Here is a 17,045-nt window from a genome sequence, read left to right as displayed (position 1 = left end):
TGTACAAGATTTACGATAGTTTCATTAATATAATTGCTCGTAATTAACGACATTAAAATGCGATCGATCGATACTCATTGAAGACTGGGTTGTTTAGATTGGAAATTTCCATAACATTCATCCCTAATCATCTATGCAGATTCCAGATATGTACCGTTATACCGTGTTGCGTGAACAATGAAATAAGCGTAACCCGTATCATCGGTTGACACAGCCAACATAGTTAAGGTAAACCAATTAAGGCAACGAGTTAGTAAAACGATTACCCTTCACGTTTTCTCCACGTTATAATCGTGTACGATCCGCCTACCATGAGAAAGGTTATTTGGCAATAGACAAAAAATAGTAAAAAGTCATGTAACAACTATAGCAAGAATCCGATATTAACCGGTTAACCGAGTCATTTTTTAAACTAGCTTTTTAAACGTAATTTATTTTTAACGGAAATTAAACGTCGCGTAGATAAAAGAACAGCAATTGGTAATTTGTGTACTGTTCGTGGATTTCTAGCCATGGAACGTTAAAAACATAGACAGTTAAAATACTATAATAATACGAATCCGACAGACAAGCAACGATAATTTATTGAAAATTGGTAATGAAAAACGAACGGAATTTGATGAAAATTAACAAAACTTTTACCTCGTAATAACGGTATTATTATACCACCGAATAAGTAAAAAATTAACACTCACCAAGAAAACGGTATAAGCAACGAAGATTTACAGCTTGGCCTTCGCGAGACAATAGTGGTGGTTGGCGCCAGACAAGTGGTCGAGAAGAGTATGCCCTACTGCACAGTCATAGGCATAGATCGTGCACCCGAATTGTCCCGTCTGTCGATGGATATTACCTGCAACGACCTCCGTGATACATTTCTTGCGCTACGCGAATAGGTGCACCTGTTTGCGTGCCACTTAATATCGCGTACGCACGAAACAGCTCGAGAATTATCCACGAATTCTACGAATTCGCAGTTACTAATCGCTTACCAAACGTCGATTATGTCGTTAGCGCTTGAAAAGACATTCGAATGTAATTGTTGCAAAAGATAAATGAGCTTTGTAAAATAAACGGTCCAATTCCTATCGCGTTCACAGTCGAAGCGGTACTGTGAGGCTCGTTGCGACCCGGCGTCCCTTTATACGATCGACCCCCGAGCTCAATAGCCAATCAGCGTTACGCATTCTCCAACGTTCAAAATCCTTCCGTTGGATCCACGGACGGCCGATGTCAGTTATGTGAGGGGGTAAACATGGACGATCTGAATTTGATTCAATTATCCAAAGCGAGAGAAATGGTGTTTGAGTGGTGGCGCGAAAATTACCGATTTCGTTGCGCATATTGACAAAGTTATGGCGAGGGATCTGTATGGTATGTACTATATAGCTTTTCTCGCGGGCTATGTTTCTTTATATTGTATATCGAAGTACGCACCTAACGTTTCAAGAGAAGCTTTGCATGCCTTGTATAACTTGAACTGTAGTTTAGATTTACAACTTTACTTTAGTCTTTATGTTTTCTTACTTTTCAAGAGGTAATCTGCGATACTTGTAAATAGATACTACATATATATGTACGTTAACTTGTAATGTGTAATATTCCTGTTTGGTTAGGTCTATATTTTCTAATGTGACAAATATGTGTATGGTGGCCATCTTGTACAAGTAAACTGATATTATTAGCGTAATTTTACAAATTACAAGTCATAAATTATTCCTTTTTCCAAACAAGGAAATATACGAGAAAAAATAGAATAGATTCTTACGATTATTTTTGTGAAGTTTTGAAAAAATCATGTATTTAAGTATTCACGAGAAAGGGGAGACAGAAAAGAAATGCAAAGATGGAAAGTTTCGAATATGTAAAACGTAGTGAAATCCGTAAATGATTTCATAACTGCTCTTGAACATTTCTTACAAACAAACGAGTCATCTCATACTTTCCTACAGGAGAAGGACATATTCATCAGAAAAAATTCCATTGATGTTGTCTATGAATGCTTATGCATCCAGCGAAGTCTGTGATTATTTTCTTTATCTGGAAACATACGTTATAGTTTTGAAGTTATAGTTTTACATTATTTGTTCACAATCGTTATAAAAAGACCGGAAATGTATTCAGGTCACGCACATGCTTTACTGCTTTATACGTACCATCGATGTTAAAAAACAACTCGTACCGAAAGGATTAATATAATTTTTATTTAAATTTTTTGTTTCGTATTCATAGACGAAAACTGTTGTGTTGTTTGTCCGCAAATATGTAAAACGATTCCATTATATTATAAAGTTCTGAAAATCGATAGTTTTCGTTATACATTTCGTTAGTTAAAATAGTTAAATGACTTTCCAGAAACAAATCATGCTTCATGGACATTTTGAGCTTAGTTAACGTAAAAGTTAAACCTTGTTCTGTAATTAGTTAAGTTACATGAAATTAAATGGATTTCAAGTAGCTGGTATGTAAATGATACTTAAACTAACATGTAATGCTTAAATCGTAAAATAAATATACATGTAAAATCAGTTAAATTTAGGGAATCAATATCGATAAACGCGAAGCTATAAATAACATCTTTAAGTCAAAGATTATTTGAAAGAATTTCAATTTCACTTCAAACTTGAAAGGATATTTCAGATCAAGTAAATAACAAATTTATACCGGTATAGTGATCGCATGTTTCTTGAATTCAAACAATTTGTGTAATCGGTACGAGAATGTATGCAATATGGGATATTAAAGAGAATCGCATTAGGCATTATTGCACCATGTACGTCATAAATCGTCGATGGAAGCTCTGAAGCGGGCAAAAGAGTTTATAGCTTCGATAAATAAACTGTTCTTTGTAAATGATAGGTTAAAAAGTAGGTAATCAGCATTAATATCAATTGGATATTCCATCGAATAATTTTAAGGATCTTTGTATTATAACATATCCTTTAGATAAAAGATAATTGTTAGTTTTATATCGAAGAATCCACAAGTGTTTCTACAGTAACAAAGTAATTAACGTTTCCTTAAGGGACTAATTCTTGTTACAGATTTCTTTCACCTTCATCTTTGAAACTATTCATAAATTATATTTATATCTTTCAAAAAATCACATCCTAATCCTTAATAATGCTCACAGTTTTGTAGTATTTAATATCTTTTGATTTATTCGAGATTTCTTCAAATCTAATACAGAATTCAAAATGTTTCACGTATTTATTATAGTCTATAGATTATGCTTACAGACTTGGTTCATGTATGTACGTATGTGTATTATACATTATTGTATTTAAGAATTTATATGATCGTCCCATGAAATACCTCTAGTCTGTAGGAAACAGTCTGTTGCTACTATGGTTTAGATGAAAGAATATTATGACATGTCGTTTAACTGTGTGATACCATCTATTAATGTACCAACGATGACTTTAATGACGGTCTAATAGATATTGCGCTACAACTTTGATCGACGTGACTTATTTCTATGATGCACTTCGACAAGCTGATTTCAGCCAAATCAAGTCAAACGAAGTTTCTTGTGTTTAATATTCATATAAACTTACTATGCATGTACGTAGTTTGTTTCAGTAGCATCTACGTAGTTTAAGAAACTAGTTGATGACGTTATTTCAATAACACAATCATAGTGGTTTTTAGAATAATCATGATTCGAACGCAGACTATTAGGGGATGATATGTTTTAAGAACAAAAATTATAGTTTTCCCTTCTAAAACATGAGATCGAGATTGAAATAATTTTGAAAGAAGAGCGAAATAATTTTAATTCTTTAACCATTTAATTCTACCTTAATAGCAAAATACAAGAACGTGTTAAGTATACATTATTACTAATTTAATTATTTATATCACTAATAAAAAATATTCTTAATTCGCAATTCTTATATTATTTAACTATACTATTAATGAAATGATTTTATATAACTTGCAATTCAATGGAATAAAAACATGAATGAAATATTTAAACATACCTACGTACATAGATTTCCAATAATTTTAAGTAACTTTATGAATTAACACGTTATAATATATTTTGCATATATATACGGTATATATCTGTTACATTTATCAAAAATGATTCTTGTTCAATTACATTCGCCACTTATATCGCGGAAGCGTAAAATTATTTCAAACAATATGAAAATAATTTATCGTGAAAAATATTTTACGTATTGTTTCTCGTTTTTATCGTAAATTAAGCACGTTCCCATTTCTTGCCATAAGAAATAATGGATAATCGATAACAACAGCGTAACGAAAGTAAAAATTATTGTTCATTCACGTTTTGAACGTAATTTTATCAGCTGTACTTTTTCAGCTACTTTGATTTTACTTAATTTCAAAGAACATATTTAAATAATAGCTGGCTTAACGTATAAAATATAACGTCGAAACATTACCGCGACTGTCTTGAACAGATTTCCGCCTGTAGATGACTTTAAACGTTTCCGTATCTCGTAATTTGCGAGAAACGAATCTCACATACATTTCTACGAGACCTTGCTCTGTCCATCTTGCAGTTCCTTCCTTGATTGACTTTCAAATTTCCCCCTGGATTCTAGGCTGTTTCTGTCATATAGAGTGAGGAGTTCGCTGGCCCTCGAAGCAAAGAGACAAGCACATAGAAAGTCTGCCTTTGGGGTTGGAAGTAAGCATAATTTACGATACGATGATCTAATCCCTTCATCACGCTTGGAATATACATGGTTGCCTGTAAAAGGACGCAGTTTTATATTCAGCAAGTTGCAAAGAAAAGATCTATGTTATTTTGTGATCTTATAGTACTCACTCGAGAGAAAAGGAAATTTTAATCAACGTTATATAATATTGATGAAATCCAATTGCTGGGTCAAGAAGAAGAGAAAAATATCCTTCGCCATTGATAAGAAATATTTGACTTTCTGTTTTAATATACTGCGGGCACGAGAAAATATTTGCGCGTGTCCATATTTTCCAATGAACCGTTTTCCTATCAGCTTTTATATTTCAAATCAAATCCTTATAATCGTATGAAAGTACCACTAAATAATACCAAGTTTAATACCTGTATCATGTATTTATATTCATATTATTTAAATACCTTTCGTAGTCACTGTATAACTGCCATCTGTGGATAATACATAATTCTCTATTTATTCCTTCTGTAGCCGATATTGCACGACATGCATTATTTATTGATTTGTACGTGTGTCCACAATAGGTAGATTTCTCTCTATGTGTATTCATAAAAAAAAATTCGTTGAATTCAAATCAGATGATGGAGGAGATTATTTTATTGGACACGTTTATTCTACCTATTCTATCGAGGGTTCGATTTAAACGTTCGATTTAAATGTTAAATAAAAAGTACGGTATATCAAATAAATAGGATTAATTTTTGGATCTACGCTTATCAGATATTTAATACTTCTCTCATTAAACATGTACTACAAATTTACGGAGTTTTAGATTACTTCCTTGTAACATTCTCTCTCTCTCTCTCTCTATATATATATATATGTATTTATATATATATATATAAATATACAAATATGTACATATATGTAAGATAGTAATCCGGGGATAATTCAGGGATCTATTCTGTAGTCTAAAAATCGAGTTTTTATTATGGAGTAAATAATAAAATACAAAAATAAACAACAATTAATATGCGTCCATAACAATAAATAACAATAATTATATAAACGGGAAATAAGAAGTCTTTAGTACAATGTTTACCTGAAAATCGAGAATCGATTTTCAACGTCCTGAGCTACCGATCTTTCTTCTTCAGTCTTTAAAGTTTTAAATAACTATTCCGTAACCTTGTTTGTCTCTAATGTAACTCTCTGTCCGTCCGTTCGGGAAAAACGTGCTTCTTAAAATGATCGTCCATAAAACAAAAGAAGGTCTGTCCGTGAAACACAGCCTGTCGTGCTACCCGTAAAACAAAAAGAATCCCTATCCTACATGAACTCTAGGGAGTTTACACCGCCCCTCGAATGGGGAGTGGAACAGATTCCCTTCAGATCCCCGATTACCGTTATCCACTTCATATATGGAGTTTGAAATCCTTCTTAGAATCATGAAAGGTCCTTTCCTAATTTCTTCCAGCTTATTTCTATTCATTTTTTTTCCGTTATGGGTGAAGACCATATCACCGATTTTAAATTCGTGTTCTCTTCTTTTTTTATCGTATTTTTGTTTGTTGATTTCGAAATTTCTTGTTGAGTTTTTGAATGCTTCTTCTCTCTCTCTTTTTAGGTTTATCTTATTCACCATTATTTCCTTAGGGACGATTTCAATCATTTTTCCATTCAGTAAATGATTTGGGGCAAACCCCGTTACACTGTGTCTGGTGTTATTGTTTTCTTCTACGCTTTCTTCTGTGATTTTTGTCCAGTTTCTCTTATTTTCGTCTGAATTACATCTGATCCTGTTTACTAATGTTTGATTTACCCTTTTGTTCAGTCCATTGGAGGATGGGCAGTCTGTCGAGGTGAAAATTAATTTAATGTTCCTTTTCCTCGTATACTCTTGAATTTCTTTGGATGTCATTACTGGGTATCGGTCTGCAAGGATAATTTTTATGCAATCAGTTTCTCCTGTCGAGTCTATAAGTTTTATGATATCTTCTGTGTGTTGTGTTTTCGATGTGGACATAAAAACAGCCCTTGAAAAATGATCGATGAGTATGTGCATGTATTTCTTTGGTGAGTTGTTATTGGGTGAAATCGACCTGGGAAATTCAGTGCTTCATAAATCACACAAGGTTGTTTCTTGGGCGGTGGCTCTGGCTTTCTGTCCAATCTTGCGTTACTCCCTTGTGTTTTTCTTCCCTTCGTCTGATATTGCCCCAAGAATCCGATTAAGCCATTTGTTGATTGTACTGTTTCTTTATCCATTTTATCTTGAATGTGTATGGGTAATCCAATAACAATTAGATTTATCCCTGTCTCTTCAGAAGTCTTCCTCCTTACTTCCAATATTAATCATTCCTTTTTTATGGCATATTCAGTGAATGAACCTGAAATGTATTTAAAGTTATAAGCGTATCGTACTGCAGACCAACCTTTATTGCCAGAGGCTTTTTGAACTGCCACCTTCCAATTTTCCCAGTTGTATTCTTCATCCTTCAGCAGATTTGTCTGGTACCATTCTGATGCTGTTTTTCCCAAATATTTCTTCAAATTCTTGATCCTTTTTTCATCAGTTTGGATTTTGTATTTTTGGTATTCGGTTTCATACTCATATTAGAGTATGGAAGGGATGCGTATGTGAAATATGAATATTTCATACTCCAATCTGTGGCTTTTTGCGTTCCATCAAATTGTTTTATGACAAAGTCTGTGCCTTCTCTCTCATGCATGTTTTGTTTCTGGAAGATCTCTAATAATGTTTCTGTTTGAAGATTGGGCTTTTCGATTTCGGTCTTTATTTTCCTTGTGGGGATGATCTCCGATTCTTCTAAGTAAATATCTCGAAACACGAAGTTTAAACTTGTACCGATGTATGACGCTGCCGTTGCGTCATCCATCGTGAGTGCAATGTTTCTGTAATGGCTTACCTTGGTTAAGTTGTTTGCGGCTTTCTTCACTATCGATAAACTGAATAACCGCGGATGATGATCTCTTGCTTGATATTCTGGAGGAAAGACATCACATACTTCATCTTCTGGTTTTCTTATGAATTCTTATGGATTCTATTTCCTCCCCATTGCGTTCTCGTTCACGGCGATACGTAGCTTCACTTTTAACGGCATGGCGTAGTGAAAATCGATTTGTAAGATGGTAATTTGGTGATAATTCAGGATCGATTCTGTAGTCTGAAAATCGAGTTTTTATTATGAAGTAAATAATAAAATACAAAAATAAACGACAATTAATATGCGTTTATAACAATAAATAACAATAATTATATAAACGGGAAATAACAAGTCTTTAGTACAATGTTTACCTGAAAATCGAGAATCGATTTTCAACGTCCTGAGCTACCGATCTTTCTTCTTCAGTCTTTAAAATCTTAAATAACTATTCCGTAACCTTGTTTGTCTCTAATGTAACTCTCTGTCCGTCCGTTCGGGAAAAACGTGCTTCTTAAAATGGTCGTCCGTAAAACAAGGGAAGATCGGTCTGTCCGTGAAACACAGCCTGTCGTGCTACCCGCGAAACAAAAAGAATCCCTATCCTACATGAAATCTAGGGAGCTTGCATATATATATGTATCCTTTTAAAATTCTAAAAAATTATACAGATTCATAAAAATATAGTTAAAGACTTTGTAATATAGCGGTTTTTAAATAAATATATATAGTTTTTAAATAAATGTTAAATTTCTTCCGACTATTCGTATCACATTACGATTATGCTCTTTTAGTTCTATAGCTTACGAAGTTAGTTTAGAAGTCGAGGCTTACCTCACAGGCTTACACAAAAGTATTGGTTGAAGTTTTCCTATCAAAAAAAAAAAGTAAAAAAAAAGGAAAAAGTTGTAATCGCTTTAATCCGCAGGTTGTAGTTAACACGTTTGTGTTTCGATTTAAAAGTTAATTCAATTAATCCATAATATCGAAATGTTGCTAACTGTTATTTTATATTTTTTTTATATTATTTGATATTTAATCGTTTGATGAATACCATAGATATCTGATATTTAATCATTTAGATGAATTTCATAGATATGTAATATTTCATCGTTAGATGCGTTCCATCAAAGTTTAATATTCATCCGCCCACGTTCTCTAAGGGAAGATTTCATATAAACTAATATTCATAACGTTTTAAGACATTTATAAAATAATTACGTAACACTTTATGTTAATTTGGAAATTTAAATAAATTAGAGAATTATCAACACCATTCGTTGTTATAACGATGCTTAATAACTCGGAATACAAACAGCTTTCAAGTAATCGGATAAAATTTATCATGCTGCTAAAGTAAAAGTATGATTTATACAAGGTAAAATCTCCTTTGTAAGTAGTGTGATGCTCGTAATGTCAGGCACACGAAGTATACGCGCATATTATATCACGTAATTTCAGCTTTATTCCATCTCTTAATCGCTTGGTTTGAAGAAGCCGTAAGTAACAAGCGAAGCCATAGCGTAAAATAGTTTTATTAAACTTGTAAACAAATACAAGAAATATAGTCGTAGTATCCAACTGCAAGTTCAAATGCGAAAAATAACGTTCGGGAAAATTTGTGACATGGTGAGAAATTTTATACTCATATCCTAAATTGATAACATATATATTATTTGTAGAAAATTATATTTATTTGTATATATGTAAACATAATATCTATTAATGAAAAAGTTAATTAAGAAATATTCTATTATTATTACTATTCGTATCTATTATTTTTCATTTAATAAAAAACTAGTGTACACCAACTCATGTTCATTCTACTGATCTTATTTTTACGGTTCGAAATATATATATCGAATTTCGATTTTCCATCGTGTTTCGCTTATGATTCGTAAATATTAATTAGCATGCGATTAATTGGTGTTATAATTCAGAATGTTCGATATTCATTTACATTTATATTACTTTCACGTTATAGTTAAATATTTAACGTTGGTTAAATATTTTATTATTTGAAGGACTTGTGTCTATACTTCATATGCGACAAAAATTGAGAATTATTCACGTTTTTTAATTTAACGATCCTACTTTTATTTCAATTAAATCTCGATTCTTAAACTTTCATTTATTCGCGTCAAAATTAAATCCTAAGCTTCAATCCTACGCTTCCCTATGTAAAAACCTTTTAATCCTTATTTTTCGAATAGTTTGCGAGAATTGATCTTCGCGCAAGAATTAACGCCACTCAAGTACTAATTGATTCCATCTCCAGAGCGCTTAAGTGACATTCGATTGTCGCTTGAGTAGTTCTTATCCTCGCTGTAAAATACGACAGAATTTCGATTCCTCGATCATTAATTACATTATGAGACTACTTTCTCACGCTTTTCCATTCCACGCCGTGATTCCGCTCGCCTAACTACTCTTTCGCTATAGCGCCGATCAGACTTTCAACAAGGTAACGATTAATCTCGATAATGAAATTTCCATCACTATCGCAATAAAAAAGATTATTCTACGTTAAGCTATATCTTCTTTTATTAATTGACAGAATGCATCGATACGTTGATCGCCACGTGAATTTTATAGATTTTGGCCAATAGATCGAATAGAAACACAGAGTGTGATTCTACGTGAAAAATAAGAAAGATAGGAAAAACACCTGGTATGATTTATTACAATTAATTTTTTTTCATCCGAGGATCGAAATTGAGGATTTAACCGGTGTACTGAAATTTTTACAAATTTTATTCCACATTTTCCACTCGGTTTTTCACGTAGAATCAGTAATTGCTCGCTTCTGCCGCAATATTTTTCAGCCCATTTACATTATTAAAAGAAACGTTTTACTTTTCCAAGGTATTGTATTACATTCGCGCACTCTTCTCCGACAACGTTACCTAATTCTTCATATCGTCGGAAATTCCTTGGCCCATTATTCGCGTTTCATTCGTTGGAAACTTGCGTTAATTTGTTCGCCAACTGGAAGTTGCATAAGTCCGTCGATTTTTATTTCCACGAACTGTTAGAATAGGATAAAATTTTGTTGCCATAAATTGTATTTAACGCGGAGTTATCAACCACGAGCTATTGTATAAAGCTTATTACTTATTGTATAGAACTTTTACTATATCGTAGATCAATAACGTACTAAGATTATGAAAAATAATTTCACGTGGCTGAGATACGACGGAGATTCGGAAGATTTTGGAGATTTATGCTCGTAATATTAAGACTTATGTACGCGACTCGAATATTTATGTATTCTCCTTCAATATCCTTAATCCCTTCGATATGACCTATAAAATTTACAAATTGCCATTTTAACACAATTCAAATATAATTCACGTGGACTACACGCGAACGATGTGGTTTCGAATTTATTAACTAAGCGTTATACTTCCTCAATGTGGACATTACTTATGTACATGGAATGTACGATTATAGTTAGAAACGTGGCTGAAAATACAGATTTGTTAATGCTATAAGTTACAGTTGCACAATGATGAGTCATAGCAGAAGAGATTACCATAACTTCGAATATAACTTTTATCGTTACAATTCTATGTTAACGTTGTATTTGCATCTGACAGTTTGTTGAATTGCGTAATATCACGAAGATGGCGAACTAAGTTTAACTTGGTTTAAGAATATAAGTTTAACGATAAGTGAAATCTACCAGTTTCTTCTCTTTTTTCTTCTTTTTTTCTTTTTATTTTGCTTATTTCCTTATTTCGTGAGTTTCGTATAATTCTCATCTATCCAGGAATAATTTAAATGTAGAAAACAATTCAACGAAATGAGAAATATACGTTTGTTTCATGTGCGATTAAAAAATTGCATCCGACGAATTTAATATATCAATTAATAAGTATTATATTTGTTTGGAATGTTATTTCTGCAAAATTGTTTAGAATTGTTCTTTGGATATTTAATAATACGTATCTTGTAAGTTAACGAAGATACTCGTGATTTGTTGTTGTTTTTTTTTTTATTCATTAATGTAATGAATAAAACTTTTACATACTGCTGTGTCCGCTAAAATAAATTCAGATATTATGGAGGTTTCAAATACGTAACGACAAGAAGATATTGTGCCTGGAAAATAGTAGTAAATGTTGAATATGTCGATGTTAAAACGTCTTTAATATATTCGGTATAAATATATCGAATTTAATTTATTTTCAAATTACATTATTATTTAATGCTCGCGATTAACAACCATTTCCAATTACATATTTAATGATGCATCTATTATCAGAACTTATTAAAACATCGCATCTCATCGAAGATCACGTTATTCTGTGATTGTTTCGTACTCGCTACGTTTTATGTACGTACACGTAATGAGAATTAAAATTTATCGAAGGAGGAGCTGCGGTCTGCGAATAATTTTTTAACAAAAGCGAAAAAAAGAATCGTGTTAAATCTAACTAAGTATCTCTGTCTGTTGTTACAAATATTACGTTAAAATTGTGTACGAGACGAATAAATCGTAGAGAAATAGGGAATCGAAGAGGCAATTATGGCATAGAAATTAACAGGAAAAAATAATCTTATCTGTTAATTTTTATAGGATAGTTTGCTTTTTAATTTTTATCTATAGGCATAAGAGTAACCATTAGAAATACTTATAGAAATTTAATGGAATTTTCTGTTAAAATTACATCTACCTTGATTGAAGGAAATTTTAATTAATTTCATTCTTACAACTCAACGAATCAAAGTAAATGCTTAACATTAGTCATACATTAATTGAATTCGCTAAAATTGATGTACCAAATACATTTCACCATGATGAAAATGTTTTAACGTTTGCATCGATATAATAGCGTTTGTACTGGTGTATTTATCGATGATATGTTTACTTGAAATACGTGAAAACAAAGTATAGCTACAACAGGCTGTTTAAAAACAGAATGTAAATTATTGAACGTACTTTCGTACTGTGACGATAAATCGTGGGGATTGTTAATGAATTATTATGCACTCGGTAATAAAATACGCTTGCAAAATACAACATCTTTTTGCATGGAAGCTTTGATATTAATATTAAATATGCAAACAGGATATACAGCGTGATGAAGGCTATTCATTTTGTTTGCTTATTACTTTATAGAATGTTATAAACGTTAACTTCATATAGTTTAAGAAAATTATCGCGGAATACACGTCACGTTGCACATGGAACATTTGCGGTGACATTTCAAAGACTGATTAACAGAATGTTATTATTGTGCCGTAGAGAAATACGATTAGTGCGCGGAATTTACTCGAAACTATAGTAGAAAAATGGTAATACGGCGTTTATTTAATTAGAATTTCATTTTACGCTTTAATCATTCTTAAGCAACCTTCCTCTTCTATATTTGTAAAAGAGGAAACGAACACCTCGCTTTTTTTCTTCTGGTAACTTCAATCTTGTAATTTTGCTAATAACTTAACGTTATAATAACTAAGATTAATATATTGTATAATAAAAATCCGTAATTCTTTCGAAGATTGACGTTATGTAAGGGTAAAGCTGTAAGTAAACGTTGGTTTATAGATATGAACGTTAACGGTATAGCAAACGTTTATTAAAGTAATAACGCAAATAATAAATGAAATATTTCCTTAAAAATGAAAGCATGTTGATCGAATGCAGTTGATTGTTACGTTTGACAGCCTATAAAATTTTTCTGAGAGTCGTGTTAAATAATGAACGTAAAAAATATTACTTTTTGCATGATTTATCATTAAACATGTTTGTTTAATAGAGCCAGTAAAACAGTCCCGGAAGGATTTGAGTTCTCATCGACCCTTTTTTCCCAGAAATTACGCTCTTGGTGCAACAATTTCAACAATTTTCAGCAGTTGCCAAAATTATTTTAATACAACTTTCAGCTGAAAAATTGTAAGAAATTGTTAGAATTTAATATTAGAAAAAAACGTAATATCGATGTTAAAAGAATTTATAAAGCGACACAGAAAGGACTTATTAATTTCTCGAAAGCAATTGAAAAGAAAAGCATGTTTCTGTTTTTGGGAAGCTTTTAAAGTCAGGTGTTCCATATTAAGTGCAATTAACTTGCAAATATTTATATTTGCGCAGTTCCTTCATTTTGAAATATTCGCAAAATTTGCTGCATATTTCGTGTTCGTTCCATCTTCCGAAATGAAAATAAAAATTTTTATTCAATGTCTGAATATATTTCATTATATTCCATCTTTCTCATGATCGAAAGTTTCTTCTTCTTTTTAATAATTATATCGTAGCAAATACACAAAGATATTCAATTTTGTACGATAAAACAATTTTTACTGTAACATCGTCATTTCACTATTTTATATTTCACTATTTGCAGAAATATTATACTTCAGGTAGTATACATAAAGATGAGACTTTGAAAATATAATTCCAACGAATATCGTCCCAACGAACGTTAATTTAATATTAATAGTTTTCACAACTAACAGTTTAATCCTACGCTCGGTATTTTACCGACGGTAGTTGGTAAGAGAATATTTCTTTTTAAAAAAATTCGTCTCCCTCATGGCTATGTTAAAGAGAATCAATTAATCATTCAACTGCTTCATCATGCTTAATGTGAAAATCGCAGAAAAGTTATAAATACCTGCTATCAATCTTTATACACGTAACAATTGATTTAAATAATTAACTGCATTATATCCAATTATAAATTGCAGAGTACTGATTAATTGCAAAGCGATCATCTGCTATCGCCAAGATATTAAATGAATTAATATCCTCCGTATCGATCAGTAATTTCATTCTCTGTATCTATATGGTGTTTCCTATTAATAAGTTCGCAATTTCACAACTTCCTAAATACGATATTGATATTATATAATCCTACTAGAAACGAAGTACTTTTAATACTTTCCAGATAAATGATTATACACTTTACAAAAGTATCTTTGGTCTGAAAAATCTGCAAATAATCCTTGAATACGTATTCCAGGTAAAATACTCTCGATGTGTATTTTACTCTTCTTTTCTTTTCTTTATTTATTTGTCAAAAAACAAATATATCATTACGTGAAAGTAGCCGATAAGATATTTAGAGCATTTCGAAGTTTTCTCTTGGGAGGTTGTAATTCAGAATCCCAAACATTGTTGCAGTAAATCCACGAACAATATACTTAGGCAGAGCGCTCAAATGAAAGCAATAACACTTGTCCCTTGTAGAACTGGAATCGATTTCTCTGCGGCTATTCACCCCTATAAAACATGCAACTGCGGCAGTCTGTTGTGAAATGGTCGATGGGGAATTTGTGATTTCAATTTACGATCAATCGTCCGTTATACTTCACGTCGCTAATACGATAAATTTGCGAAGATGTGCAGAAACGGAAAATAGAAAGCGATAAGTTTTATTGCAACGATTAAGCTGCAATTTCCTATAAGTATGCGGAACGCCAAAAGTAAGAAATATAAAAGGCAAATGCTTGCAAGAGAAATGCTTTTCGCAAAAACAAGATATAATAATAATAATATACGTATGTTCGTGCAGTTTGCTACTTTCACGAATACGACTGAATAAACCGAAACGGATAGAGATTTATTTCATCCTCTACGTTTCCTAAACGTTTCATGGACTTTTGCATTTTTAAAATTCCCACAAATGCACGAACATCCGCGATCTAATAATCTAACGATGAGTCCGCTATTTCGGAAGATATTTCTATATTTTGGGTAAATCGTTGCTTTGTAATATTCGACATAAGAGATGCTCGTTAACGAACGCGTAACGTCGGATATCCACGTTTACCGCGACTCTTTCAGGAGAAGAACTTTGCAGCTAGGAGAGTTTTAAGGAACTTTTAATTTAGAAGAATTTTAAAGAACGACCGTAACATGTATATTCCGACGCAAATGTCGTTCCTGATAGGAGAATCACACAGTCGAGTTCAGCAATCGAATCGATGTTCAACAGACGCGAGGGCAGAAGCAGACGAAGAATAAAGAGAGAATAAACACGCACTCGTTAAATCAGCGCAACGAGTAAAGTAGATCTAGCCATTATTCCGTTCTGAAAAGGAAGACGAATGGAAGAGGAAAGGAAGGTTCAAAAGAGCATCGTTCGCTTTGATTATTGACACACGCTCACGCTAATAACGGTCATTGAAAGGCGAACGGAGAATGAGAATTATTGAAACTTGGAAATATCGAAAGCTTGAAGCTTCGCTAATTAAGAGAAGTCAACTGTCATAAACGTCGATGAAGATCCTATCGACGAAAAGTTAGGAAATTTAATCTTTTCCCTTTACGTTTGACTCGAACGCGAACAGTTCGATCTGTTTCTCGTTTGAGGAACGACCTAACGAGTATACAGAGTCTTTCGCGTACATTACTCGTCGGAAGTTTCGAGTCATTGCGCGTTTCATCAAATTTTGCAGAATTTAAAGAATCGAAGACTTCGCTTTGATAAATTTTTAATTAAAGAAACGTATAGTCGAGTGCAGGCGATTATTGCTGATAACTGTAACATTTATTTTAGTAACGAAATTGACAGGAGATTTGGCATAGATAATACAGGAAAAGTATTTTAAGCTTTCCATATACGAGGGAGAAAAAGTTTAATTATTTATATCGTAAAGTGGCGTCAGGGAAAACCGGTGTCTTATTTCATGAATCTGAGTCTTCTATCGAGTAAACGTTCCTCTTTAATAAAGTCTATAACGTGTTAGAACGATACAACAATTTTAGTTATTCCGTAGAGTATTACGACAACAGTCTTAGACCATTTGCATGATGATCAGGATCGCATGGTCAAGCAGACAAGTAAGTGTCACAGTGTAAAAGAAAAATAGTATCGGTGCATGACGTAGGGATGATGTACGGTGGTAAAGCGAAAGCTGAAGGACATTCGAATAAAAAGAAATAATAAAAAGAAAATAGTTATCGGTTATACAATGTGAACAAAATTACGTACGTGTTTAGAGCAACGACGTTGCCTACTACAGTTGTACGGTAACGAGCCTTTAGAATTTAAAGCCTGGATATTACTCTCGCGATGCTCGTCGATTATACGATGGACATTTTTCTAATAGTTTACAGTAAAAATATTCCTACGTCCAATAGATTGAATTTCAAGTTGAAAAATAATATTAGAAAAGACTGAAAACTTCACGATTCCTAGGATTACGTGTAACATTGCGTCTGCGGAGCCAGAAAATTGATCCACCGATTGGTCTCAAAGGAAAGTTATTTATAAGTCAAAGAGTATCGTATTGCATCGTTCTTTCTTTATTCGAAGCACTCGGGAACGTTCGCTGTAAACATTTCCATTGTATCGCGATCAACGAAGAATGATTCGTTTCGTAACTATAATCGCATTTTCATCCATAATGGACAAGACGAAACAAAGCGAAAGGAAAGTTGTACGTTCTCAATTACTCCTATACGGAACAAAGATCAGAAGTTATAAGTTATAGTCATAAGGGGCGACTTAATTGAAAA

General features: G+C 32.5%; 3 long non-coding RNA genes across 3 annotated transcripts; all 3 read right to left on the bottom strand.

Annotated features, from left to right (window-relative positions):
• Positions 1 to 1,879: 1,879 nt before the first annotated feature.
• Positions 1,880 to 4,906, bottom strand: LOC126927239 (uncharacterized). Its single transcript, XR_007715304.1, has 4 exons — positions 4,802 to 4,906; positions 4,413 to 4,723; positions 2,157 to 2,294; positions 1,880 to 2,040 (listed from the first exon to the last, which is right to left on the bottom strand). It is a non-coding gene; the product is annotated as an uncharacterized LOC126927239 (long non-coding RNA).
• Positions 4,907 to 4,910: 4 nt separating this feature from the next.
• On the bottom strand, positions 4,911 to 8,143 carry LOC126927245 (uncharacterized). The gene is made up of 3 exons (XR_007715313.1): positions 7,948 to 8,143; positions 5,093 to 5,599; positions 4,911 to 5,010 (listed from the first exon to the last, which is right to left on the bottom strand). It is a non-coding gene; the product is annotated as an uncharacterized LOC126927245 (long non-coding RNA).
• On the bottom strand, positions 6,249 to 7,700 carry LOC126927252 (uncharacterized). The gene is made up of 3 exons (XR_007715324.1): positions 7,095 to 7,700; positions 6,731 to 7,018; positions 6,249 to 6,563 (listed from the first exon to the last, which is right to left on the bottom strand). It is a non-coding gene; the product is annotated as an uncharacterized LOC126927252 (long non-coding RNA).
• Positions 8,144 to 17,045: the final 8,902 nt, after the last annotated feature.

This window comes from Bombus affinis, unplaced genomic scaffold (assembly GCF_024516045.1).
Source record: "Bombus affinis isolate iyBomAffi1 unplaced genomic scaffold, iyBomAffi1.2 ctg00000080.1, whole genome shotgun sequence".
In the NCBI taxonomy this organism is placed as follows: Eukaryota; Metazoa; Arthropoda; class Insecta; order Hymenoptera; family Apidae; genus Bombus; species Bombus affinis.
Note: the sequence above shows the minus strand (reverse complement) of the source record. Positions and strands in the feature narration are given on the sequence as shown.